Source organism: Malaclemys terrapin, chromosome 11 (assembly GCF_027887155.1).
Source record: "Malaclemys terrapin pileata isolate rMalTer1 chromosome 11, rMalTer1.hap1, whole genome shotgun sequence".
NCBI lineage: Eukaryota > Metazoa > Chordata > Testudines > Emydidae > Malaclemys > Malaclemys terrapin.
Window position 1 is genome coordinate 58463879 of NC_071515.1, and position 27986 is coordinate 58491864.

General features: G+C 38.8%; 1 protein-coding gene and 1 non-coding gene across 2 annotated transcripts in view; both read left to right on the top strand.

The window, feature by feature from the left end:
* LRP1B (LDL receptor related protein 1B) overlaps nt 1–27986 on the top strand; it is a 1255163-nt gene that overhangs the window by 64722 nt on the left and 1162455 nt on the right. The gene's annotated exons all lie outside the window — the stretch shown is intronic.
* Nucleotides 12902–13005, top strand: LOC128845817 (U6 spliceosomal RNA). The gene has a single exon (XR_008446730.1). It is a non-coding gene; the product is annotated as a U6 spliceosomal RNA (small nuclear RNA).

A 27986-nucleotide genomic window follows, 5' to 3' on the forward strand; every position in this document is an offset into this window, starting at 1 on the left:
GTGCCGAGGGCAAGGAGTATGACCCACTGCCAACCAGGACTTTGTCCTTGTCCTCGCCTGATGAGGTGGTGGTGAGCATGTTGACGGCCCCCGCCCTGGAGGACAGCAGAGTGCTCCAGCAGCTGCTCAGGAGGGTGGCAAAGAACCTGGGGATCCAGGCGGAGGAGGTGGTGGAGGATGCTGACCCTATGGTCAATATCCTGGTCACCTCCGGCTCCTCCCGCATTGCCCTACCACTAATTAAAACAATTAGTGAGGCCACTAAGATGTTGTGGCAGACCCCTGCCTCTTTGCCTCTAACAGCAAAGAGAAATGATCACAGGTACTTTGTCCCCTCCACTTCAGCAAAGCATTTAAACATATTGTTACCCTTTTTGGCCCAAGTTCAAAGTTTGGGGACCTGCAGGTGTTCCAATTGGAAGTCGAAACTGATGATGGAATTTGGTATTTTCTTTGAAGCAGTCTTGTTCATTTACAAGAAACCTATGAAGTCCCACTTACCAGTGGCAGCTCATGTATAGAGGATGTTGGAGCTCTACCCCATCAAAGTATGCAAGCACATGAGTGTGTCTGTCTGTGTCACTTAATTTGAATTGTGAACACACTAAATCTGTAGCAGTCTGCTATGGATTTGTTGTATTTACAGTGCATATTTAGTAGAGGGTGTTCTTCACCACCACCCCTTGGCACATGTGTAGACTTCACAGTTAAAGCCTGACAGGAAGTGAAGCTGCAGCGATTTTCAGTGAGGATTGGGGCATTGAATTCACTGCCCACGCCACAGGCTGCGGTGACTGTACAGTGGTCTAAAGTGTTGCACTCTGATTGACCCAGTTGACCTGCTCTGAAAGGTACCTAGCGCACGTTGATGGAAGCCTGTTGCAAACAGGAGTGTGTTAATGCACTCTAGGTACATTTTAGAGCACGACACTTTAGAGCACTCTAGAATTTACACCCCTTCAGCCCAGGCACAGACTGCAGGCTTTCACATGCCTCAGTGTAAGTAGCACAGACTTCAGGGCCTGGGGAGGTTACCCAGGGGACGAGGCTGTATTGTTTTTCTGCTACATACTGCTTGCCCTCACATTCCCCAGGTGCCACTGCTGCTTACACCAAATGCAGAAGGAGCCAAAACCAAAAAAAAGATAGTTTCTTTGCATACAGCTCAAAGCCTCTTGTGCCAGCATGAGACGCAGAACCCCCTCTCTAGTTTCTTCCAGGGTTACATACCCTCCTTGTCCATGTGATCTCTCCCAATCTGATATGTTTCAGGGATTTTTTTTTTTTTTTGGTCTAACAGGTGTTCGTGTGCGTGCACATGCACACAAATAGTTCCACCAGTCAAAGCCCTAGACCATGCATTTTTAAAACCCTGGAGTTAAGTGGCGCAGCTTCTGTTCAGTATTTCCATGTGCCTGTGTCTTTCAATGTTACTACCATTGTTACAATGGCTTCTTTAGATTTATTCTGAATGGACGGTGGCAGCCACGCCTGACCTATCATAAGGTGCCAATCCATAACAACATGCTTAAAAGTGTGTTAGACATAAGCACGTTCTTAAAGTTAGACATGTGCTTAAATGCATTGTTGAAGGGAGGACTAAGTCACCTGACAGGAAGTCTTGGTTGAAATCCCAGTTCTGCCACACATGTCCTGTGTGATGTTGGGCTCTTATGCTATCTTTGCCTCTCTTCCCCATCTGTAAAATGGGGAAATAATAATGCCTCCTTTCCTCCTACCTTTTTTCTTCTGTCTTGTCTGTTAATATTATAAGCTCTTTGTGTAGAGATCATCTTATTATATGTTTGTACAATGTGCGTAACACAATGGGCTCTGGTCTCAGTTCAGGCTTCTAGTTGCTACCCATTATAAATAATAAACATCTGTTTGTATGGACAAATGTGGGTTTTAATAGATACATATATTTTTTTGTAGACATACCCATTTCTCTCAGCTTTGAAAATTTACCCCAAAAACATATTTGGATTTTTTTTTTCTTTCCAAAAATATTTTTCTAAAGAGGAAAAAATATTTTGTTCTGACATTCTCATGCCTAATTGGCAGCGATAGCCACCAAGCTAGCTTGATAGGATGTGCAACTGTTGACAGCAAGACGTGCCTATAACTAGAGAATCAGAAAATAAAAACAATTGGGGGGAAAAGTGTGCTAATAAGAACATTGCTGTTGATGTGTAGGCTGCACTGGCACAAGGAGCACTCCTTAGTCTACTTTCAATAGAAATTTGACAATGTATTTTTAAATAGATTTTAATTTCACATTTTTCTTTATTTGTCTAACAAATACCTCTTAATGTCTATCTTTCAATACAGCCATACTCTCTGGAAGTTCTGTAGTAATCCAAGATTCTGTCTTTTACCCGCAACCCTTTGCCACATCTCTAAGTCCAGCAGATATTATATTTTGATGGTTTCCCTATACCTTATTTGGAATTGCACTTTTCTCTTTTTTTTTTTTTTTTTCAGTGCAGGAACTCGGACAGAACATTTGTTTTATGATGGCAGCTGTCAAAACAGTGTGCTTTATATTGCTTTCAATACCTTGTGAGACCTAAACGGAAACTGAAAAATGTGGATATTTTAACTTGATTGGAATTTTAAGACAAAAAATTAATGTTGATTTATTTAAATATTTGCATTCAGTTTTGAAACTAAAAAGGTTAAAAGGCAAAGGGATTTTTATTCATAGGAGAAAAAAAAATCATTAGTCATTTCACAGCCTATTTACCCATGCTGTGCAAATGAGGTGGGAAGGAGGAAGTAGTGTGTCCCTGCTGAACAGAGTTTGGTCAGTGAGTTGTGTTGATGAACTGAAACAGTGACATTCAGCAAACAGGTTTAAAGCTTTTGTGGCAGATATGAAATGGAAAGTAAATATTCCTAGTAGACTGTATAAGTTTATACCATCAGAGCCTCAGATTGCCTCAGTCAATCATAAACCCTTAGAGATAGAACTGGCACAGGCCTCATGTTACACAGGCTCATTGACTTTTATTGTGTAATGTATTTCAACCTCAGCAGCAAGAATACAGGGTTGCAATACCTTGCCGTTACCTTCCATTTGTTCATAATTTCAAAGAAAGAAGTTTGTGATGAAGGAAGTAGGGACACTTTATTCATTAATTGTAAAAGAGGAAATACTTCTTTTATTTTAAAGAGACACCATCCACTTGAAATCTAGTACATTTAAAAAAAATGATCTAAAAGTACTTCCAGGAACTACATCTATCGCTAAATTTCCTGCCATTTTTTTGTAGATTTACAAATTAAATTATCTCCTCTATTGCTACTTACAAGATCAAAATACACTACCGGAGGAGGAGACTAACGCCTGATTCTGCAATTTGTTCCTCGTGGGGGAAACCCCACATGAAGCCAAGAGAAGTCAATGCAGCAGGGTCAGGGCTCTGACTGGGAACAATAGCTGGCAAAATTGGAGCCTGAATAACAGACCTCATACTAGAAACAATTAAACTGTCTTTATACTAAGTGGTGCCAAATGCCCAAAGTAAACTTCAAAAAAAAGTAACCATATACATATAAATATCCATCATGTCTATAAAGTCCAGTTATATGATTACCATTCCGATCCATTTATACATAATGGGTTGGTAGTAGATGCCATTGGTGTAATCCTACAGGGCAAAACTCCAAAACTCAAAAGAAGTGAGATGTCATACAAAACATGCATGATGATAGTTGTGATGGAGTTTGAATGGGTTAACTCATTCCACCTTTGGCATGTCAGTCAAAGCTTTGAAGCAGCTTTCTGTTGACCAGGCTGCACTGACTTGGCAGGTTAAATGGCCCAGATGAGCCCAAGTAGTCCCAGCTGAGGAGTTTTGGAATCGGGAGTTCTTAGGTTTAAAAGAAAATGCAGCAGAGGCTCTGGGCTGGACCAGAGTTGCTGTGTATTAAGCAGTCAGTTTGGTTGTGGGTCTTGTGTGAGTCCTTGGATTTAGACAAAGGCAAATCAATAGTTTCTTGGACTAGGGCAGAGGTGCCTGGTTTGAGCTTTCTCTAAGTTGTTCGTTACCATCCCTGCCTCAGAAATTGGGGCCTGTGTTCATGTTATAAATAAACTAAGAAAATACCTGGCTTTGTGTTACTGATTTCTGCCCCACATAGGAAACTGTCCTGGAAAGTCCTGAAAATCTGCTATAACTCAGGAAAAGGGCAATAGTTTCATTTTAATGTAGATTGAATAGTTGGAGCAGAAGATAGGAAAATATTTTAGGTGGTGTGACTAAAAGTGGGGTAAGCCCTGTCCTTGCATTTCCTTTAATAAGAAGAAAAATTGAGCAAAGTAGAAATACAAATTCATTAATTTTCAGAGGCTCTAATTTATAATAGTCAGACTAAAGTGGGAGTATTAGATATACTGGTAGGTCATCAACGCTGGCGATGATATCTGAGCAATAACTGGCTAATAAAAACTCCTGTTGAGGGGAGAAGAATTCAAGATTTTCATAAATGGCAATGTCCTGAATAACTAACTGAGAACAATGCAGGAAAAAGAATATGAAAATTCATGTAGGTATAATTCACGTGATTTCAAAAGAGTCATTCTAAGTCATCTTTTTCCCCCCCCAGAGTTACTTTCAAATGTGATAAAAATGGAAGAGATGCTTGAGCATAATTGGAAAATGAGCATGGTTGTGAACTGCTTTAGGAGTGGTGTGGAGCTAATGCTTTTCTATTATCACTCACTCCACACACTGACACTTGACTTGTAAGAATTTTCAGGAACAAAATATATAAATATATATCCAGGTGGCTTTTAGTAGCAAGGAGACTACAGAGAAAAGCATATGCTAATGTGTGTTTACAATATGTCTGTAACCTTGAAAGGAACCCATCTTTCAGGAAGCGGAAAAGTGTAGAAGTCTAATGGTAGAACAAAATTATATTTACATTAACTCTTACCTTCCAGATGATTTTAGATAAGCCAAAACATATAGAATGGAGAAAAAAGTGTTGTCTCTAGCAAGTGAGGATCCAGACCTGTTCCTTTTAGATTTTTTTGGATGGTTAGAGTACAGCTTTTCACTTTATATTAAAGTGATTATGAACTCACATGAATTGAATAACTGTCTGTAAAATAAAAATCCTCTAGCAAGCAATGAAACTTCAGAGTTTAATTACTTATGAAATTCTAAAGATTAAATTAGTTAGGAATTCATATAAACTAGAAAAATCAACAGAAAAAAAGTACAGGGTGTTCCCTTTTTTCCCCCTCCAAGAGTTTAAAAAATTTCTCCTCTAAGTGAACTGTCTGTATGTGCTTATTTCTTCCAGTTTGTTTCTTATCATGTTTTTAATCAGACACCAACAGCTTTAGCAAACGACTCACACAATAGCTCATCTCAGAGTGATGGACAAAGTAGCTCCTGTGACCATCAGATCGATGCAATCAACTGGATGGACACTCAGAGAATTGACCTGTATGTCTCCATAGGGGTGGCAAGGAGGGTAAAGAGATTGCTCTGTTGCTGAACACTTGAGAGCTTGAATGCAATACATTCATTATATGGTTGAACCATTTCCGCAGGCTGTGTGTCCTAATCAGACTAGGAACTTGGACCTATTCTGTTTACCAAAACATTTGTCAGGAGGCTTCTTTGGTTTTGTAATACCTTGTTTTCCATACATAGAATTTTAAATTTAAATAAAAAGGTGGCTATGCTGTATACATCCTCTCAATAATCATTATTGGGATGGTATTTGAAAAGCTCCTCTCCGTGTCATAGGTCTAACACTGTTAGTAGCTAATGGGGATAATCCCTTAACTCAAATGGTAGGGTCTTCCTTTGGGAGCAGAAGATCTTATCTTTCTGAATAGTGAGTTGTGTGTCACTGATGTGACACACAGTAACAATAGAGATATCCCTAGGTGGCCACTGATGTCTTGCAATATTATAGACATTTTTACTAAATGGTAAATAAAAAGATGTAAAAAAGCCAAGCACCCTACTATTACTCTTATAAAGAAATAGATTTTATTAAAAGTATGCTTCCGAATGTACTATAAATTAATGTATTAGTTAATGCAAACAACAACAGGAACATGGAAGTCCATTATTGGACTTTCATGGGGTTTTACAGCAGACTGATCTGTCTATCAATTAAATTTTATGTTGTTTTAATCTGATCATCAGCACTACTGTGTTCCAAATGTCACTACATTTAGAAGACTGTCAGTCAAGGCTGCTTATTAGTATGCTGGGGTCATGGTGTACTGTTTACAGTAGTATTCAGTCAAGGCCAAAATGTTTGTCCATTTTCCTTGCTTACATATTGGAGATCAGGCATGTGAGAATAGCTGTTGACAGAGTGGCAAGGAATCTCACAAAGTGCATAGTGTATTTTAAATTACACTTTAAAGCTGCATTTAGAATGTTAAAATTTTACCATTTGTTGTGTCGCCATAATCAAAAATAATTGTGCTTTCAGCAGAATGGGAAGCAGCAACAGGGTGTAGTCTAATTTTTTTTTTTTAAATTCTCTATATAAGGGTTAGAAGTATGTAAACTAAGAATGTTTGAATTTTAACTGTTTAACTGTATAGAGATTTTGTTACAGTAATACATTAATATTATTAAATACTCATAAGAATCAGGGGAGAATGAAAAGATTTTTCCCTGCAAGACCCAAGTACGGGATTCTGTGTTTCTCCTTTGAATAGTTGAAAATAATTACGTTCTGAGTGTTGAAGAACCACTCAGTGCTGAACCACACTGGAACTCGGGTCTCCTGACTTCCAAAACCTCACTGTGACCTCTAGTCAATGCCTAAAATAGATCAGAACTATAGAACTCAAAGACTGACAACAACATTTCAATAATGCCAAAAGCATCACTATAGAAACGCCATTTTGTTTAAGGTAGGTAGAATGGAACATTTAGCTTTGTCTGTGGCTTTAATGCATTTATGTGCTCTGTGCTTTCTGCTAATATTTTGACCATTTAAGTGGAAAGAGTAGTTAAGGTGCATACTTGACAACAAGTAGGGTGACCAGACGTCCCGATTTTATCGGAACTGTCCCGATATTTGCTTGTTTGTCCCGCGTCCCGTGCGGTTGGGACACGGGACAAACAAGCAATTTTGCCCTCCCGGAAGGGTTCTCGCCCCACCCTCACCCCGACTCCGCTCCCTTCCTCCCCCATTGGCTCCCTCCCCAAATCCCCACCCTAGCTGCGCCTCTTCCCCAAGCATGTGGTATTCCCGGCAAGCCTAGGAGGGAGGGGATGGTGGCGGCGGCCTTCCAGTTCCCGGAGCTGGTGAGTACGGGCACTGGGCGGGCAAGGGGGCTGCTCTCCCAGGTGGGAGATGGGGGGCTCCGGACCCCAGCAGCGGCGGGGGAGAGTGGCTTCGGGCCGCACGAGTGGCCACATAAAGTTTATCGGCTCCGGCTGGACCCTGGCCGGTCCACGCCCATGTAGTGGGGTGGTAAGGAGCCCAGTCCCCCCACCACTTCCCCCCTCATCCTGGCTCCTCAGCTGAGCCCCCCGTCTCCCTCCTGGGGGGAGCAGCCCCCTTGCCTGCCCGCCCAGTGCTTCCAGCTCCAGGAACTGGAAGTCGGCCACCCCCCCGCCCCCCAGGCTTGCACCGCATTCCAGCTGCAAGCCTGGGAGGGAGGAGGAATGCCACTCAGCTGAGGAGCCAGGACGAGGGGGGAGGGAGGGACTTGGCTCCTTACCTGGCCTGCAGCGGCCGGCGAGATATGCTGGCGCCGGGCGGGGACGCTACCCCCCCTAGAAGGCAGGGCGAGGAGCCAGCCAGGGTCCCCCCCCCAACCGATAAACTTTACGTGGCCACTCGCGGGGCCCTGAGCTGCTCTCCCCCGCCACTGCCGGGGTCCGGAGCCCAGCACCTCTCCCGCTCAGCTGCGCTCCAGCGGCTCCTTCTCCGCGGGGCGGCGGGATGCGTCGCATGTGCCCGGGGCCTGCTAATTCTCCTGGCACCTGCAAAAAGGCTTTTTTTTTTTTTTTTGGTGTTGTGGTTTTTTTTTTGTTGCTCCGCCCTCCCTCACCCCCCCCTTCCCGATATTTCATGTCAGTGATCTGGTCACCCTTACAACAGGCCAAATTTGCACCTTACTGCCTCCAGAGTCCCCTGCTTCTCCTTGGCAATAGGAATTGAAGGGAAAATTTGGCTCTAATTCCTTCTTTTAATCACTAAAGTCCCTTTACACCAATTGTTGGTTTCTCCACTTCTCTTTGAAAGCCTCACTTCAGGTAGGATCAAGCGAAGAAGATTCACCTCACCCATTTGACTGTGAGCGTGCACACTCTCTCTCTCTCTCTTTCTCACACAAGCACACCGGCACCCTCCCATCCACCAGCAGAAGCAGTTTCACTACCTTTCCGGGGAAAGGAGAAAGTGTGAGAGAAGAATCAGGGAGATTGACGGGTAGGCAAGGGGACTCTAGAAGGAGACACTCTTTGAGGACTGGAAAGAAGGAAGTGGGAAAGCAACTCTTCACATATGACTATAATGTGGGAGGTAGAAATGTCCCAGAAAGATTCCAGAGGGGCAGTAGGTCATGTAGTTTTTCTTCTAAAGCCTCCAGAAGTAGTAATCAGCTCCCCACATGCATCACAGGGGCTAGTAGTTCTATAGATTTTATTCTCTTAAGTCAAAAACAGATGGCTTGAAGCCAGGGCCTATTGGACGGGAAGGGGATTAGATGCTAGTTTGATTGATTGATTGATCTGCTGCTTTGCATAGGATCACAGGACTACACCTTTTCATTCCAAAACTGATTTTTAGGATGTATCAGTGTTTGTTTGTATTTGTGCATATTTTTTTGCAGATACATAAGCTGCTGGTAGTATTCAAGAGGTTTGACTGCACCAAAAGATTGATTTCCAAAATATCGACTTTTGGTTGATCAGAGTCTGTTAAAGTGAACTCACTACCTTTTTAGGGTGCTCCAGCAGCTGGAGCACAACACGTTAGAGTGCTTTTCAAGTCACACCCCTCTGGCACGTTTTGCTGCACAGTATAGACAAGACTTAGACTGTGTTGTGTTTATTGTGGGTGTCCGCTTACTCATATTGATAGATACACAAATCCAGAACTATTGGCAGCTTAGGTCTAATATTCATCTCCATGAGCAAATTAGTACCTGACAGTGTTGTAGCACTGAGTTATAAGTGGCAGTTTACAAGTGAGGAAAACAAGGATTGTATCTACTGTCAAGGTGCTAAGTGAGACATTCACTATAAAATCATCACTGAGGTACAAGTAGGCATGGCAGGATTCGATTTAAATTATTTGTTGTTAGTAAACATCTTTCACCTGATGCACTGAAATCAATGTAAGAAAAATCCATCTGTAAGAGTCAACAGGCAGCCTCTCCCACACCTTGCATCTGCAGGTATCTGGTGTCACTGGCTATGCAGCTATCCCTCTGCAGCTATCCCTCTGCAGCCCTACTGTCATGGTCCCTCTCACTCACTGGCCTGGAGTACAGAGGCCTTCCCCAGGCAGGAGCTGGCCCCGTGGCTGTGCTGGGAGCCCCCTGCAGTCCTGTTGTGAAACTATGGGAATTTATTAAAATCGATTAAAATTGGAAAAAGGTTAAAAATTAATATTGATATTAGCAGTCAAATTTACAAAAACAATTGATTTTACCATGCCTAGGTATAAGTTAAAGCCACTAAAGCAGGCATGTTTAATTATTAGCTCTCTATCTAGCTTTAACATACACACTGTCTGTCTCACTCTGAAATGTCCAGCCTGTGTAATTCACAATATTTCATCTTAATCATAAATTATAACATTTGGTGTAGAAAACCATCAACACGCTAGACAGTTAACACTATGTTTTTGTAATGCCCAACTGTATTTATGTGTGTTAACGAAGAGTTTTTGTTGCTTCTGATTATGATTTTTACATTAAAAGTAATGATAAGACCATCCAAAAATCCTGGCTCCAAATACTTCCAATTTTAGGGTGATGACTACAGCTGATTAGATATTCTCTGGTGGAACATTTCTTCATTGGAGTCTTCTTATTTGCTGAAATCGAATCTTTTCACGAAGATGTTCCATTTCAATGAAGTTGCGATGGAGCTCAGGCAAGGTTCTAACAAAATCTTCCTGTTTTCCTACCAGATCACCTGCCAGGCTCCTCAGTGGTTCCTGGCTCTTTGGCAGCCCACTTCATAGGCTGATGGGGGAATCTGCGGGACTGGGAATCCCATCTCCTATGCTCTTGGACTCCCCATCTCCTTCCTAGCTCATTACTGCAGAATGAGGCTCCCAGCATCCTGTTAGTCCACAAGAGGACATATTTAACAATAATTCTGGAGCTGCAAAAGTGTCTGCTTTGTCCTCATCCTTCAAATCTCTCCTTAAAACCCATGGTTGTTCCACAAGGTCTATAAGTAACTTTAAAAAAAAAATTGCAAAACCCTCAAAATGCAGATTTGTAACTTATCCAGGGATTTGTTGTGGCACTCTGTGTTCCCTGTCCTCCTAGCTTCCTAGTTTGTTTCCATATCTTAACATATGTAGTGTCTTGGGTTCCTGCAATTGTTTGGTAGGCCCCTGTGCCCATATGGACTCCAACTGAAGTTGATACTGCTCCCTGAAGATACAGGGATCAATTGTGAAATTGGAGCCTTGGACTGTAAATTTTTCAAAGCACAGTGCATGTTTATTGTATTGTAAAAATAATAAAGGATTTTAAATTAATGATTGGGTCAGTTCAGAAAAGCTAGAACACAGACTAAAAATAAATTAAACTTACATGTATCCCAATTTTGTATGTGATTCTCTGTAATTAATTTGTCTCTACCACTAATAAGTGCTCAGATACCTGAATATGGGGATGAGTGATGAATAGATGCCAAGAATAAATGAGAATAGTTTTATGTATTACAATTTTGTATGTTCTGTCACTGACACTTGCTTTATTCTCTGAAATAGCTGTAGTCCCCTGTTGTGAAGAATTGCAAGTTATCTATCATTGCTATTAGAGGACATTAGCTACTCAACTTCCATAAAATAATCTCCAGCCCCATAACTGTCTGTCTGTGTGCCGTACACAAGTTAGATTCAACAATGCTTTGGCTAAACATTAACAACAGTGGGATGCTGCAAATTCTCATGTACTCACAACCAACACATGTTGGTTGTTCACAATGCACTGCAACCATGGGAGTTTGCTTTCATGTGAACTTGAGACTTTGTAACATATGCTATTTGTGAGTTTACAATTTGCTTTTTCTGTAAAAACCAGATTGGTAGGGAAGATCACAGAATGCTGTGTGAACTCTTAGTAGGAAGCTTCACAGAACCACATGCTATGCAGTTCATACTGCAGCGTAGGGCTGAAGATTAACAGCAGCAAGACTTCAGAAAAGATGTCCACAAATTAGTGAACATTCCAGCAACTATAGTAAGAGAACTAAAAGGCACTTCCAGCAGCTAAGAAGTGTTCTAGTCCCCTGCATAAAAATGTGGTTGAGGACTAGCCCTAGTTATAGCAGTTTGAGTGTGCACTGGTAAAAGTGATCCAAATAACATTTTATATGGTTTTGCATGGGCAGAGAACTGGAGGTGAAACTGGTGGCAGAGGACAGAGCAATAATTGTAAGATACTATGTCATGAAAGCTCCAGGAAAAGAGGTCAGGGAGAGCTAAACATGTTATATCAAACTCTGAACAAGGAAATAGACAGATCTCAGGGTTCTGAGTAGAGCAGGGTGAAATTTTTGGATGAATAGTTTATTCACCCTCTCTTTCCCTGGCCCAATGACTATTCATTGTCATGCATAAAGACAATGATTATCAGCTGGGCCAGAGAGAGAATGTGAGTAAGAATGACTCTATAACCTAGTGGTTAGGGCACTAACCTATACTGTGGGAGATACACGTTTGAGTCCCCATTTCAATGACTGTTTAATCAAACAGCTTCAACAGGAGAGCTTGAGAGAGACCCCCTTGCACCAGAATAGACCTAGAGCCCAGTGGTTAGGCTGCTGTCCTGTAAAATAGGAGACCCAAGTTCTAATCATTTTCCACATCAGGGAGTTGAACCTTGGTCTCTCACATCCTTGGTGAGTGTCCTAACCACTGGGCTAAAAGGTATAAGAAGGGCTGCTCTGCTTCTTCTGACCATTTTGTGACTCAAACCATTCAAAAATGCCCGAAGCAAAACATTTCAGGTTGAATGACATGTTTTGTTTGACCCAAATGGAATGGATTTTTTCAATTCATCAAAACTTTAGATTTCAGTTTAGGTTGAACAAAATGGTTTTGTCTGTTTGTTACTTTTAATTTGTCTCTACCACTAATAAGTGCTCAGATACCTGAAAATGGGATAAGTGATAGTTTTAACTGCCAGCAAACCAAAAAATAAGTTATTCACCCTGCTCTAATTCTGATGGCAATGAGCCGCCATTATCAGCAGCTCTGGGCAGAAGAACTTCAATAGAACCATCTTCCATTAGGAAATCCAGTTCTGTTTAAATCTAAATGTTCTGTAAAATCATGTCTATTTTGCCAAAATTTCTTTCTGAGAAAAAACGTGGAAAAAGATTCCAACAGTGTCCAAAAATCTTGTTTCTACAATTTTCAAACAAAATACTATTTTTTTAATTTTGTATTTTATTATGTATTATAAAATTCTAAAATGTAAATATTAAATAAAATATTAAAATGTTGAAATAAAAACACAATATTTTGATGGATCTGAAATTTTTTTTTTCAGAATTTTCTTTTGCAGGGAATTTCAAAATTTTGGGGTTTCCTGCCAACCTGGAAAAAAATTGTTAAATCATAAAATCCTTCACAAAATGAAATTTCTGTCCTCTGCGCAGCTGTACTTATTAGTTATTTGATACTATCAAATTATGCATTGAATGCTTGTTTTGACTGAAATTGGAATATACTAACATGGAAAAGAAACAAAAAATATTAACATGGCCCCTACACAAAGATGATTTGCAAAATCATGGAGCACTGTAGTTTGGTCTTCCTAGCAAACATGAGTAAATAGGTACATTTAAAAGTACACATAAAATGTTCTGATAAGTAAACTTTTAAAATTTGTTGAGGACACCAACCATATGCATTTTGGTGGCCCTGATTAGAATTCATAAATGACCTTGACAAATTAGAGAATTTGGTCTGAAATCAATAAGGTGAAATTCAATAAAGACAAGTGCAAAGTACGACAGAAAGGAAAAGTCAAATGCACATCACAAAATGAAGAATAACTGGCTAGGCAGTAGTACTTAACTGAAAAGAATCTGAGGATTATAGTGTATCATAAATTGAATATGAATCAATAATGTGAAGCAGTTACAAAGAATGCAAATATTCTGGGATATATTCACAAGGGGGTTGTATTAAGATGTGGAAGGTAATTGTTCTGCTCTATTTGGCACTGGTGAGGCATCAACTGGAATATTATGTCCAGTTTTGGGCACTTAGGATGACCAGATAGCAAGTGTGAAAAATCGGGACAGGACGTGGGGGGTAATAGGTACCTATATAATAAAAAGCCCCCAATATCAGGACTGTCCCTATAAAATCGGGACATCTGGTCACCCTATGGGCACTATGCTTTAAGAAAGATGTGTGCAAATTGGAGAGTCCAGAGGAAAGCAACAAAATTAATGAAAAGTTTAGAAAACCTGATGTATGAGGAATGTTTAAAAAAGTTGGGCATATTTAGTTTTGAGAATTGAGGGGAAGAGGACCTGATAAGAATCTTCAAATATGTAAAACATTTTTTTGTATAAAAAAGATGGTGATCAGTTGTTCTCATTGTCCACCCAGGGTAGGGCAAGAAGTAATTGTCTTAATCTGCAACCAGTGAGAATTATTTATAATTATATTAGGAAAACTTTTTGACTATGAAGATACTTAATACTGAAATGGTTACCAAGGGAGGTTGTGGAATCCCGATCACTGGAGCTTTTATAAGAATGGATAAAATAAACATCAGTCAGGGATGCTGTAGGTATACTTTGTCCTGTCTCAATGCAGGGGACTGGACTAGATAAGCTCTCAAGATCCCTTCTGGCCATACATTTCTCTGATTTAAGGCCATGTCTACACCAGGTAATTTAGTGCACAATAAACAAGAGTGTGAATTTAAAGTGCACTAGCCACCATGTGGCTCTTTACAGTCCAGTAAGAGTGTCCACCCAGGGAGTAGTGTGAAGTAGTGCTGGCTTTTCCCCCCATGTAGACAGACACGGAGCTTTCTGATCACAGAGGGGAAAGAACATTGGTAGTGGTGTATATCTTGTACTTGCATTCATTATATTGTAACATCTAAACTATATATCTAAGCCGATGTTTCATAACCCTCCTAACTTTGCGAAGAAAATCAGTCATCAGCTTTGTAAGGCAATACAGGGTTTTAGCTCCTACTGTGCTTTCAACCCCAGCTGTCACAAATTCAGAAAATAGTTTTCTGTCTTATGACCTCTGTATGTCTGACTCCCATATATCAGATGCCTAGACATAGGGAGTATATAACATGTAGTAAACACACACACACACCATATATTGTAATAATAATGCACACACAGGCACATGCAAATTCACATAATCTATTTCATCTGAAGAAGGGTGACCTTTTGCAGTACAGAATGAATTACAAAATCTTTTCCAGCAGCTACAAGTGTATAGATCATATTCTTGTAGCCCCCATAAAAATCATAGTTGCTGTCAACTTGAGAAATCTTGGCTCAGTGCTCATGTTTCTCTTTTGCTGTCATGAGAGAAAAGCAATCCTTCTTGTTAGAAGGACAGGATGTACCGCTGGAAAATATCTTGACAAATGACCTTTTCCTAGTTTTAACAGCTCTAGAATCCATATTCTTGGAAATAAATAAGTGTTTACATTTGCCATTATATTAAATAGTAGAGCTGTCTTTGTTTTGCTTAATCTTTTCTGGCTGTTTCATTTTATAAACTGCATCTTGAGCGGACTCCTTGTATAACTTTCTTAAAAACACAATAGCTTATATTGATGTTTTAATCTATAGCCTGAGTTTGTATTTATCAATTTGTGTTACCTTAGAAGACATATATATTTTAACTATACATTAACCAGGTACCAAATATCTTAATGACTTTGACCTCTTCAATAACACTTCTTATCCCTTGTTGCATTAGAGAAAAAAGGAAGCTACGCAAGTCTACATATTTTAACCAAAGAAGGAGAAAATCAATCTTTCCACAAGCATTATAATATTCCAGAGTATGACTGTTCTGTCTTGTTAGAGGTGACAACAAGAACCCATCATTCATAACAATGAACATGTCAGCTGAGTCCTTTTTCTCAGCTGTCATGATATCATTATCCATATGGCCGAGAGAAAAATGGAACAATTTGATGAAGCATGGATTTGTTCAGATGTAAAGCTCATATCTCAACAGATGTGATCTTTAAGTTTAAAACTGGAATGAAAATATGAATCAGCTTTTATTAAAGTTTGCACAGCTGCCTGTACATGTTATATAAGAAGCGGTTATATTTCTGTGGTTTTCCTGCAGCCTGGAGGATATGATGTTTCCATTTTCTAGCAATGCTCACTGTGTTTTTCATTTAATGGAGTTATTTTTAAGAAATAACCAGGTCCTTGTTTTTTTTGACAAATACCATAACTAGACATAGGCACCAAATACTTTAAAAACTAAAGCAACAAGTTCCATTTAATGCTTTTCTCTTTTTGTATAGAGTGCCTCACTATCTAAACCTGCAGAATGCTCTAAATGCCAAAATGTATGTCAGGTGAGCTGGTTTTGGCCCTAAGGGGAACAGTATTGCATATCTGTGTGAACAGCATTGCATTTAAATGTATAGCTTGCAGATGACACTATAACAAATGACTGGATCTTAAGTGTCTTTCACTAAATGCAACTAAGATAACTCACGCTCCTTTCTGGAAATAATACGAGCCATTACTACAAATACATTTCAGTGAAAGACACTATTATGGTTACAAACTTATCTTATCCTTGCAGTTAATTACTTCCCAGCACTCTTTGGCCCAGAATATTCACATGACTGCTTAGCTTATTAGAATAACTTCCTATACACACAGCTGCCTTGAGAAGCTGAAAATATTCTGTCCAGAATGCAAGTTGCACAGCTGGCTATCACTAGGAAATAAATATGTGAAATCCAATAGTTTTCAAGTCTGCTTTAGGATGAATTTTTGAAGCGAAGATGGCAAGATTGTGTGGTGAGTGAATTGTCACCAAGTACTTTGAAAAGATCATTTTGAGACTATCTATACAGATGGAAGGTGGATTGTTGAGGGGAAGAGATACACTAAACGTGACTATTTTGAGAGCCGCTTGAAAAGGTATATAGAAGGGGGCCTCATGATATGATTATGGGAGGGAATCATACCTAGTGGAAGAGAGAAGTAATATAAGATCTGAAAGAGACAACTTCCGTAGAACGGATGAAGGGAATGGATGGGGAAAGGTTTGTGACTTGTTTGTCACAATTCTGAGTCATGGGTCCTTGGTAAGAATCAGACTGATTAAAAAAATGGGTATTTGCCAGCAAACTTTACTAAATTCACCTCATTTATTTACTCTGTTTTGTGATTCATTAACTCTCTTAACCATTTTTTAATCAGGAGAAAGGTCAGCAATGGATCCAAGAGATGACTGGGAAGTGAGTGTATGAGTGATTACTTATATTCTAGGCCCAATTCTGATCTCATTTATATTAGTTTTACACTAATTAAATTTAACTGATTTAAGTGGAAACAGTCATTAATGATAGTTGTCATCTGAACAAACATTTTTGTTGATGCTCTGAAGAAATGGATACAGTGGTAATTCCCATATATGTTAACCTAGGCCACGTGCTTACAATCTAACTGTGCTTCCAGTTATCCTGTACAACCCTATTGGGTGGGGGGAGTAAATCTGTACTTTTCTCTGTAAATTAGGCAGTATATGACCCCTTTCATTTCTACTACCCAAGCACATACTAATGTTTCACAGTGGAGTAGTAGGACCATGATTCTAAAACATAGTACCGTCACTGAATTTTATTATTTTCATGAAAAAAAAAATCCCATTCATAGTACACATTTATGTAATTACATTCCTAAATAATAAGGCCCCTGAAAGAAATTCTATGTTCAATGTGTTTGTGGGAAAATCATTTTATGCAAATTTACATTTATATGAAGTGGAAATGCTGAATATTTTTAGCTGAAATGAAAGGTTTTAAAATACAATAATCATTTGTCACTAAGCTTAACAAGGACAAATATCATGCAATGAAATAAAAGGTCATCCGATGGAGAAAATTTAAATATACAGTACATCCTGAAGCAAAAGATTGACTTGAAATTTTGTTTTTTTGTTTCTGAGGGGGAGGGCTAAGGGGAGCATTATTCCAACTTTGTTAAAGGTAAATGTGTTATGTGTTTTTTATAGTCGACCATTTTTCTTCCCAAACACCCATGTCTTAGTCTTCTTCCTTGTTTCCTGGCTGTTAACCATGGCTTCAGAGATATTCTAGCTCCATGTCACCACATAAACTGGAGTCTAGGTGTCCTGATCCAGAAGAAGAATGGAAGCAATCCATTCTCAATCCACAGATAAGTGTTGCAGGTCTACACTAATTTTTTTTGCCAATATTGGAGTCTCATTTTTTTTACAGCATTTTTATAGCAGCAACAGCCCTAATGTACACACAGTTATATCAGCATAAGTGTTTTAGCCTGATTCTCAACCAGGGTACATGTATCCTTGGGGATACACAGTGGTCTTCTAAGGGATACATCAACTCATCTAGATATTTGCCTAGTTTTACAACATGCAACATAAAGCACTAGCAAAGTCAGTACAAACTAAAAATGTATACAGACAAAATGAGAAAGTAAGCAATTTTTCAGTAATAGTGTGCTGTGACACTTTTTGTATTTTTATGTCTGATTTTGTAATCAAGTAATTTTTAAGTGAGGTGAAACCTGGGGTACGCAAGACAAGTCAGACTCCTGAAAGGGGTACAGTAGTCTGGAAAGGTTGAGAACCACTGGCTTATTTCCATTAGTCTGGAAAGGTTGAGAACCACTGGCTCACTGAACCAATAGAAGATAAGAGCCCTTTTTGCCAGTATAAGCTACATCTGTACTAGGTGAGTTTGCCGGTTTGTAGCTATACCCACAAACCTTTTCTAGTGTAGGCTGGCCTAGGTCAGAGAGGGGTGATTCATGAGATCTTCATCCATTCCTGGTAGTTCTCTATAAATCCTGACACACACACATACACCTCAAACCGCCTTACCGAGCTGCTCACAAGAATATTGGAGTCACAGAGGTTACTGCTACTATTTGATGTTGTTGTTGTTGTTAATTAGCATGATGTCATAAACTTTACAGTTCAAAGATTTGCTTTGTAGTGCATCCCATTCACTGTCTATATGTTCTCTATACAGGCCTTTTCCTGCAAAAAACATACAGATGTAAGTGACTTTCCCGACTCAGATTACTCATGTATTTAAAGTTACTCGTGTGCAAATTAAATGTTTTCAGGGTTGGGACCTTAGATGCTAAACTGTTCCAGGGAGGAATTCTGTTTTCCTATGTGTTTGTACAGCACCTAGCACAATGGGGTCCTGATCTTCACTGGGGCTTGTTTGGTATTCCAAAATTAAACACATTAAATTAGAACAAAGTAATATTCTTTTAGTTCATCTCCCATAATAATTATTTCTAATGCCTAAATGTGCCAAGAATGTTCTTAGCCAAAGCACAGAAAAATCCCCTTCTCTTGTTCTAAGAGTTTTCCTTACAATGTGACCTGTCACACCCAGGTCTAAAAAAGGTTCTAGGAAAGGCAGACATGATTAAACTCTAGCTGCAGATTGAAGAGACTTTTAAACATGTGTGCCATTAAGAGTGCACTTAATCAGAGAAAGTGACAAACAATTTGTTGTAAGACACACAAAATACTAGTTGGAAACTAATTTCAATGGTATAAAAGACAATCGGCTCTTGCATATAAAGTAAATGGAAAGATTATGTCTGCACACATTATTACTCATGCAATATACTACATTCATTTAGAACAGCTACTTCTCTTGACCATAGCAGCCATATATGTCAACAGTGCAGAACTTGGCCGGGAACTGTTCAGAACAGGGAGTAATTATGTGAAAGCCACAACGTCATTTTCCATTTTTTCCTTTGGTCATATTTAATATTTTTAAACTGTAACCCTGCCTGGTTTCTTTAATTCCTGACCTTCTCTATTGCCAAAGCTCTCACCTAAAAACTCTGCAAAGTTTCAATTTCTAAATGTCACAAAATATCAAGTGAGTACAGAAGACAAGAAGTAAGTCAATAAATGTTTGTATTCCTTGCTTGATGCTCTTTTGTATTTCATTTTATATGGGGGAAAGATTAGTCCCAAGCTTAATCTCTCCTCCAAGTAAAATAGGGATAGAACACGGAGCCTGGGGTATCAGACAGTTGAAAGTATTGATTACAGTGCACAGCAATTTACTAAATAAATAAAACTGAAATGCCTTCAAACAATTTAGGAGAAAGCATACTGTTTCCTATGGTGGAAAAAGGTATAATTAAAAAGCTATCAGCAGACTGGGATTGTCAAAAGTACTTTGTCACCTGAAGCACATTCCTTGTAATTATCTTTTAGGCTTTAAGCTAGATCACCATTAACCTCAGAAGAAGAAGGGTTACTATGCTTTCTGGTGTGAGAAATTGTATCTTCATGTAAATTAAACCCCGTTAGGCAGTCAAATTGGATTTGGGAAATGATTGAGTATTAAAGCTAGTCATGTATATTATCAAATGATACAAAGCATGAGATGTTAAGGGGAAAAAATCAGAAAATATTATATTCCCTCCCATTTCCTTAAACATTTAAAACTATTTTTGGGTAAAATACGGGAATAACACACGTGAAATTTGGTTACATGCACGTTTTTCAGATAATACAAAATGAGCCAACCCTGTGTCAAGTGAAATAATATAATAGGACCATAACACTACAACTCCAGTGATCAAGAGCTTCTGGCAAGTAATTATCAGAGTGGATAAGCAGAATGCAGCTATCCAAATTTTCCACTGATAAATATACCAATATTGGTATATTTAATGTGTAAAAGCCTCTCCATCCATGCAACTTCTATTTTAACTAGTAATTACCTTTAGCATGAAATATATTTCGAAGTTTTGACTGAATGATGAAAAATTAATAACTTTAAGACTTCTAAATAATTATCCAGGAGGAAAGAAGAATGCTGAAAAAATATTTTCCCTCCTATCAGTATAATACTGAAAACTGTTTGTGTTTCAAAGACAAGGAGAATGAACTCCTTGTAAGCACTGCTTGCTTTTCAGATTTTAAATTAGATATGTTTACAAAGATGCAATCTATTGGTGACCAATTTGAAATGAGTTGGTGATCTGTCTGGTTCCCAGAAGACAATATATTTTTAAATACAAGTCCTTATCACCACAACTTAGGGCAACCAGTCAGCAAGTGTGAAAAATCGGGACGCGGGTGGGTGGTAATAGGAGCCTATATAAGAAAAAGACCCAAAAATTGGGACTGTCCCTATAAAATCGGGACATCTGGTAACCCTACCACAACTGGAGGTCTTCTAATTGACAGTCACAGCGGAAAAGCCAAATATTTGAATAGGCACGATGACTGGATTCCTGTAGGTGGCCCAGCTGGGGCAGGTTTAGACACATTGACCAAATTAGGGCCAATGCAAGTTACCTTATCCTAACCCATTCTGCACCATTCCTGAGAGTGAAGGGAGGACTTCTGTCTCCATCTTTCTCAATCCTGCACCTTTCCAAAAGCTTTGTGGCCCAGATCCTCAAAGGTCTGAAATAAATGGAAGTTAGGAGTCTAAAAAAACCTTTAAGGATCTGGGCTTCAATTCATAACAAACATTTTAAAACACAGAACTATTGTATTTTGATTGTATCTCAGAATTTCCACTAGTGCTTTAAATTCAATTCCCCATACAGTAACTGTTAAGAAGTTGTAAGGCTACCATTATACACAAATAGAACATAATCACTTCAGCAAACATGAGTTACCTATGTTAAACAAGACACCTGCTTGACATAACACCAAGGCTTTTTACCATTTACAAGAAAATCTTTTTGTCTTTCATGAATGCATTGTGCACAATAGAGAACTCTGTCATTCTTCAGGTAATGTCAGTAAGAGTTTGTGTAATATCTTTTTCTCAGCAATTAGAATGAAACCAGGAGCTTTGCAAATGAGAAGAAGTTGCGTGTAGTTAATCTTTAGAAAGTACCCTTTTTTGTAGTTGAATATATATAAAAAATTGCCAACACTTCCAGGAAGCTTTCTGAAAGTTAAAAAAAAAATGGTTTTCAAAGAGAACTTTTAGTTTTTCTGCCAAATTACTGCATGTTGATAGTGGCCTGCAGTGACAGACTTTATGCTTTCAACTTGTGGAAAGGGGATAATTGAAGTGGTGTGCGCAATAAATGAGAAGATGCATCAGTTCCATATAAACCTTTTAAAAGCCTCAAAATGCAAAGTAAGGCACACTGATGTGAATTGCATAAGGATACAATTAATTTGTACATGAAAGAAGATTTTTTTAGTATGCTATTAGCCTCTGTAACAGCTGAATATACAAAAAAGCCAATCATTTATAACCTTGCCAGAAGTATGACAAACTGCTTGCTGCAAATTTTTTTTAAAGCTAAACTGATGCATAATGTTTTTATAAAATGATTCTGTTAACCCTCATTTGCCACCATTGTACTTAGTTAGAAAAATGAATATTGACAATAACATGTGTGCTGTGTTCATAATAATGTTGCAAGAAACAAAGGTGACCTATTAGAGAGAGAGAGAGAAGTAATTGCTATTCAATTTGTACTGAAGACACTTGAATGTTCAGTAATAAGACATTTTTCCTTTGTTTCCTGAATGTGTCTATTTCTTTTTTACCTGATTGTTAATGAAATTATCTGAAAAAGAAGAAATAAAAAAAGCTATTTCCCTCCCACCTCCCCCTATTTTTCTAACAAACTCAATTCTGCCATTCACCACAACCACTGATCTTTGCATTGAAACATTCAGTTTGTTCTCTCTTTAGTTAACCTATTCTGCTCTGTATTATTCAGCTCATACACTGCATAGCCATTTTGGTTTTTTGGGTAGAAAAATATGTAGAAAACCTCAAAGAAATTTCCTTTTTTATTGCTAAGTAGTAACATTTTTAGATACAGCTGGTCAAGGAAACTGCTCTTGAGAAACCCTGCTAACAATGGAAGTCAAATTACACTTCAGATATTAAAATGACAAAATTGTGACATTGGTAAATTATTTCCTGCAAAGTATAAAAAAGAATGAATCATGGCATTTCACTAACCTAATTTAATCAATAATTCTGTAATTCATATGCAATCATAGCTCACTTTTATTCATCATTACATGAGTGCAATAATTAGTCTGTCCTCTATGAAAGTATATGTGACAGCATTAAATAATATAGAGTAAGAGAACTTCTTATGAAACAACAGGAATCTAGCACTCTGTCAGTTCACATGGGTAGCTGTCAGTAATGTTAATAGGAGTTAAAAGCTCATATTAGCAGAAGAAGCCCCATGAGGTTTAAAGGTATCCTGGAAACTACAAGTTGTACCTACTAGAAATTGCAATCTGGTGAGGATTATTTTCTGGAATTTAATATTGATTTAATTTACTCAAACATACCCATGTTCATGCTCAGCGCTATTTAATATTGATATGATATTTTCAAATACATATAGGAATGTTTATGTTACAAGAGGCAAAGCTATGAATGGGCTATGCAGGTCAATGCTTACTTAGCATTGGTTTAATTTTCTTGGTGCTAATCACTGGAAGCTCCAACTGAAGTTGGGGGAAAGTTGGAGGAGTACAGATGCTTTGTATGTCTGAAAAGCTGACCAGTATGTCCCTTAATATAAATCTCCATGATAAATTTTTGCTATAGAGGCAGCTTTCAAGGTGTCAAGAGGATATACAAGTGAACAAACTATATTCTTGATATTTTGGGGGCACAGCTGGGTCTCCTTGATAGTCTTATGGCTGAACACCAACACGCAAAAGCTTGGAGTAAAAGGGTCAACATTGCAAGCATAAAACAAAAATCCATGCACCCCTCAAATGAAATTAGTACCTGCTGTCATTCCATTGAGTAACGACAAGGATGATTTTGACTCATTGGTTGATATCCCCGCCCTTCTGAATTACATGAGAATTTAGCTATTGACTTCAAACGGGTCAGGATTTCGCCTATTTTTAAAATGTGAGATAGAAAATTTTATCCTTTAATTCCTTTCTTTTCCTGTATTTTATCTCTTCTTACCCATGTCTCCCTCTCTTGCCATTTTGCCCACCTTCAAACTCTTACTGCTATAAAAGACTCTGTTTAGAGCCCTGAAAGAACAGTTCCTAATGCAAAACGCACGAGCAATGACAAGGGCTGTGATGTAGAGTACTTTGGCTGCACTTCATGTGTCTGTTTCCCTTTGAAGCACAGATATAGTACTGTTACAGCCACCACTTCAAAGGGAAACCACCCAGTTACTCAGAAGTCCAGTCGCCTAATGTACATCTAAAATTTAGCCTAATATCCCTTATATACCCATAATGTATCACAAATTCTGCTGTGGCTCATTGCCATATTACAAACAATAGAAAGTATAAAAATATTAAAAGCGACTTTACAGTTTACTTTTCCAAATTGGTTCATAATAGGATGCAATTCTGGGTGTCTTTACTCAGGTAAAACTTTGTGTAAGGATTACAAGCTTGGAGCCTACTTTTCTATATTGAAAGTGCGGAGAAGTCTAGATTTTCACATGATAAATTAAAGCACTCTAGAATAGAAAATCTAATATTTACTTCATATTGTGTGATGCATGTGCTTGTTTTTACAGTTGTCCTCTATGTTCTAAAGGCATCTAGTCATGCCTCTCTACTTCCCAGAACAGGATTTATAACTAAACTTGTGACACTAAGATATATGGTTTGTCACATCATTAACTATACTTAGCCAATTAAGTTTTTTATATTGAGTAATTATCTTTTTTTCCCCTCTGTTCTTGTAAATCTCTTCCTACTATTGCAGTTTGTTTTTTTCTTCTTGTTGTTCTGCTTTACCATCTCTCCCATTGCCCCTTTGATTGTTTATTCTATCCATCTTTCTTTACCTCTTCTGATAAGTTCTCTTACCTCCCTTGGCCACCACCTATTTCCTCCTTAATTATGTATATCTCTCTCACAGGCATCCCCATATCACCCTGGTTTTTGTCTTAGCCTGCTCTCCACTCAGTCCCTTCTGTCTAACTATGCCGCTATTATGGTGGAGCATCTGCTCTTCTGCTTGGTGGGAACACTCTCTAAAGAACTAATATCTGTCATTCTCTGCCCTATTGTCAGTGCTGTGGAAAGTACTTCTGGTGATGAGACAACTGTTGCTCTAAAGAACAGTGACAACAGCTAGCCCCCTAAAGAAGGAATGTTGCCTATAATACTGGCTGTTGGATTGGAGGTGGGGAGGGGGGGTGGGAAAGAAGGAGCAAGAGATCAGCACATGAGGGTCTTTTCTAGAGAAAATCATTGAAGAGAAGCATAGATCCGAGGGTCCCATGTAGCTTTTCTTCTTCCCCACCCTACCTCCTTTGCTTCGTTGTGACTCCCGTACTACAGGGAATTTTGGAAATATACTCCCAGTATTAAGTGCTACTATCCAGCAGAGGACTAAAGAAATAACTGTTTCCAATTGCCCGTAACCTTCTTGAGCTTCCAGCCTTGGAGCCTGCAAGTGAGGGAATTCATGAATGACGGCTCCCATGCAGGAATCTGAAAATTGTCCATTCCCACCAGTCAAAAAAAACAAACCCATTAAATTCATGGATTTTCATTGCAAGTTGAGAAGCCCAAATCTAGCATCGGCAGAAAAATATATACTACTTAGACGTCTTAGTTTGTTTATTTAAGAAGAAAAGTCAGGCAGAGTACTCCTGTGCTGTAACTTTTAAGACCAAATGTGGAATATCGTATATTCAGTAAATACAAAGGGTCACTTTCCGCTCCTATCAATGTAGTTCAGTTAGTTTCAGGTGGAGTTACATCAAGGATGAACTTGGCCCAAGAAATTGATGATAATGTAAATCAGATGTTGTAGTATTTGAAGGCAATGGTCCTTAGTAGCAAGAGGAACAATATTGTGCCCCAAAGGAACTATCAAGTGCATTAGATAAAAAAAAAATCTGCAGAATTTTCTTACAATGCAAACACTGAATCAAACCACTTGCCAGGTTCAAGTGTATTTAACCAAACAATACACATTTATAGACCTTAACTTTTTAGACTAATCCTGTTGTTGAAATCAGCTATCAGATCATTTGAAGTTGTTTTATATTACAGTGTCTCTCGGTGTCTGAAAGTAGCCAGTTACCGTCTGAGACTTTCTGTATTGCTGCTTCTCCATTTTTATCAAAACAATTATGGTTTTAGACAGTAAAAAAAAAAAAGAGTGAGCAAATAGCATAGAGCTAATTTAAAATTATATATATAAATATAAAAAAGGACGCTTTTGTCTTGGTCTGTGTGTTTTATATATATTCTTATAGCTTTAAAATGATTGTACAGTAAGTAAAATGCATTATACGTGTGTATTTGTGGGCATATAGAGTAGTCTGTACAATTAATTTTAGCTAGACTTTATTTCATTTTGAAAATCAGTCACGCAGTTTATCCATCTGCAGTATAGACATCAGAGATTTATTAGAAATAGTACAAGTATGATACTTTCCATACCATAATGTACATATTACCAAGCCACACCACTACAATTATAACATAAGAATAAACATGACAGCTCCTCTTGTAAAAGTCTAAAGAGGTTGTATTCTTATGTAAGCACTTGGTAATTTAATACTTGATTTTGACCTGCATCATAATGGTTCATATCTCCCACTCAACAGATAGACCTCCCTGAATCTTCCAAGTGCCATAAAATAAATACTGAACCTTTCACGTAAAATTATGGGGAATTATGCATTGTTAGGGGCGCATTCCAAATGGGGAAATACATCTATGCTGTGAAATTATGCTTTCCATCCTAATCCCAAAACACTTTATAATACATCCTTAACCTCAGTTCACCAACCAGAGGGGACTTTTTCTTCTGAAATATTTTCCTGCTGGGGCTGCCAATGCTGCCATAGTTACCATCCGATTATCGCTGCACTCCACCAACTAGCCAAGATGTAGCTTAATTCTCCTCCAAAAGGAGTGCTCTTCCAAATAACTCAGATATTTCACATGTGTTTTTATAGGAATGCAGTAGTTCACCCTCCTTTCAAAAAGGATTGTAAATTGAAAAAAATATAACCTAAGAGTATGTCAATGCTGCAACGAAACACCTATGGCTGGCCTGTGTCAGCTAACTCAAGCTCACTGGGCTCGGGCACACAGGGCTATTTAATTGTAGTAATGGTTGGGCTTGCAGGCCCTGCAAGGCAGGAGGGTCCCTAAGCTCAGGCTCCAGCCCAAGCCTGTAAATCTACACTGCTATTAAATAGTTGCTTAGCCTGAGAGCCGGAGTTAGCTAACACGGGCCAGCCGTAGGTTTTAATTGCAATGTAGACATACCCTAAATGGTATGATGCTTTCTTTCCCCTGCTTTTAGTCATGTGCTGGTAAGGGCATCCTGGGGCAACACTGAATAGCTTAATTAGCTTAACGCTCACACTGAAAAGGGATAAGTTAGAGTAAGAAGTCACCCTATTCTAGGATAATATATATCATAGTTTCTTTCTTCTAACAAGTTTTGGTTTTTAGTGAATTTGCTGCTTGTGAAAGGTTGTGCAGCACACTTCCTTCTACTTGTCCAGTGGGTGGCAAGGGCTAGCTATTTATTTTATTTTATTTAGATTTAAAATAATAAAATGCCTATCCAAGCCAGAGGTGCCCTAACATAAAGTAAATACAATTAATTTAAGTCTCAGCAGCATTAAATCAGTTCTACAGGAAGTTGGCCAGCAGTTGCCTATTGCCTTCATAATCTAGGAAGCACACCCTCACCCCATTTTTCCAAAGACTATCAGACATGTCTTTTGCAGTGTGCCTGGAAAATCACCAAATGTAGGTCATTTCAGAAGAGGGGGGAGTTCCAGAGTCTCTGAGCCCTCACAGACAGCGCTGTCCCTGGTCTTTGATAATGAGGGAGATCCATCTCAAGCGCCCCTGCTGATAGCAGCTGTGGCAATATGGCCCAAGGAGAGAGGTGATCCCTCAAGTAGGCGGGTTGCACTTAGTGATAAGGATCACATTTGAAAGGGGTGAAAAGCTAACTTAATCTCTATGTCCATCCAGTTCCTCTCTGCTGCAAGTTGCCACTGCCAAATGTGGAGGTGTGTATTTTGTGTTTTATATGTCTGTTCCTTAGGAAATAGACTTTAAACATCAATTCATCTCACACAAGCTACTGAACAGTCTTCAGATGGTAATGACTTCTTTATCACTGCTTCCATGTCTGGATTTAAGTTTTTGACTTAGAGGGGGGAAAGTCTTTTTTCCTGTTCCAATCCCTTAAGCTTTTGAGTCCCCAACCCCTCAGCCATTTTACTAGTAAAATATTCGTAAAGCTAGCTACACCCATGTAAATCAGGAATTACTGTCAATGCAGCCATTCTGGATTACAATGGTGAGAGCAGAATTTGACCCCACATGTCCTGGATCCTGAAACATCCACACGTCTTTCACAAAGGGAGTGTCTGTTTTTTACAAGAACCTGATGTTGCTCAAAGGAATTCACTCAGCAGGCTCCAGGATGGTTTTCACCTTTGTACTAGGGACACTTGTAGATATGCCTAACACTGCATATTTCTGCCTTTATGCTTGTCAAACAAAAGGTTAAGAAGAAAAATAACTGCAGGCTA